This window comes from Monopterus albus, unplaced genomic scaffold (genome assembly GCF_001952655.1).
Source record: "Monopterus albus unplaced genomic scaffold, M_albus_1.0 scaffold484.1, whole genome shotgun sequence".
NCBI classification, from domain to species: domain Eukaryota; kingdom Metazoa; phylum Chordata; class Actinopteri; order Synbranchiformes; family Synbranchidae; genus Monopterus; species Monopterus albus.
The window spans coordinates 65,433-67,347 of NW_018128364.1; positions in this window are offsets into that span (position 1 = coordinate 65,433).

Below are 1,915 nucleotides of genomic sequence, written 5' to 3' on the forward strand. Positions count from 1 at the left end.
GCCTCCTTCGTCGCGTCGCGCAGCAGCGAGACGTGAGCTAGGGGCTCCGCGGCTAGAAAAGCGCCAATCCTTTTGACCTCGTAGCCATCCCTCCCTGGTATCGCGGGGCGAAAGTGCTTGTTCGACACGAGGCCGTAGCATTCCTTCCCTCGCTCGTATAGCACCCTGAAGATCACGCAGCGCGTGTCTTCGAGTAAACCTCGCTCGACCGGGACTCGGAAAGTGTCTCCGAGATCCACGTCGGTCACTCTCACCGTAACCGGCAGACGCTTTTCGATTTCGGGTAGTTGCACCCACGTGTACTCGAAACCCACCGCCGCCTCGGACGGCTCCCGTTTCACGAGCAAATAACGCTGAGCCATGGCCCGTGCAATTCAAGAATTAACCACGAAACACATAATATGAGATATATCTTTTTCTTTATTGCTGTTCATACATTGTGATAAGTTACACCAAGCACATGAAACAAACAAATGTAGCATAATCAAACACACAACAACATCGAGGTCCCCCTGGTCCCAATTTACACTTCGAGGAGTCCGCGCGGCTCCTCCGGCTCTTCCGTCGCAACATCATGCCCCAAATCGCCTTGCCTCGCTTGCTCGTCTTCGATTCCGTCGTCGACCTCGAGACGCTGCGGGGACATTGGTCCGCAGCACCCCTCCTGTCCTTCATCTCCCGTCGTAGTATCACAGTATTCGCAATTCTCTTCGTAATCGTCGTCTTCGTCCTCGTCGAACCAGAGTTCGGACCGCGAGCTCTGCGGTCCGAACTCCAGATAACAGCTAAGCGTAGTGTTGCATCTCGCGGCGTCGAAATTACGGCTCCCGCCCGCCGCTGCCACGACGGCCTCCGCCCCGCCCCGTCCACGGGCTCGACGGGCTGTCGCCCGACACCGAGCCCTTCGTCTAACGTCATCAAAGCCTCCGCGGCCTCCATCATCGCGTCTTCGATCGGCGATAAGGGGCGAGGCGCGTCGTCTGTTGCATTCGCGACGCGCAGTCGCTCTCTGTAGGCTTCGAGTATCTCCGTCATAACCTCCACGCGTTTATCTAGATTTAGATTTTGTGTGAGGCGCAGGTATAAGGATAGGTTTTTATATCCATCCGAGAATTTCTGAGGCGAGGACGACGACGTCGCGCTAGACACCACATCTTCTCCGTAATGTCGACGCAGGATGTCTTCAAACACTTCGCGAGGCAAAGCTTGCGCCGCGCGGAAAACGGAGAGCGACGAGGGTCCCTCGTCGCTCGAAATTATCTTCGCACGCTGCTCCATGCGGTCCCTCGGTCACTGAGCTCGCTGAGCTACTCGGTTAGCCCTCCGTTCGCAGAGAACGCGGCAACGCGCGTACAACGTCTCCGGGTCCACTAGTACTTCTGAAAAAATGGGCCGCTTGCACCGGGGGCACGTCGTGTACATCTGTTTGAGGTCGGTGAACGTGCAGGTGTTTGCCTCGGGCGTGCTGAGCGGCACGGCGATCACGGGGGCCGCGCAGCAGGACGATACGAACGTCATCCGTTCGAAATCGAATTCCACGTCGATGTTTTTCGGATTGCCTTTGACCTCGGACGAGCGAAACGTTTGGTTCTTCAGGCACCGAATGCACCTCAGGTCGCCTTCGAGGTTAGACGCCGCTTCTGCTTCTCCTTCTCCCTCATCCGACGACTCGCGGAAGTCGTCGTGGAGTCGCTGGGGCGGCGCGATCAATATCTGCTTGTGATTGTAGTCCACCCAGTTGATGTGGCAGCTCAGCGCCGCGTACAAGAGCATCTGGAGTTCGGGCGCCAAAGCCCTCAGCTTGTGAAACTGCTCGTCGCGCACCATCGCCGCGGCCTCTCTGAGCTGAGGCATGCACGCCGCGGCCATCTCGAGCGGCCGGTCCGACGTGTACGCCGCGGCCAGCCCGTAGTAG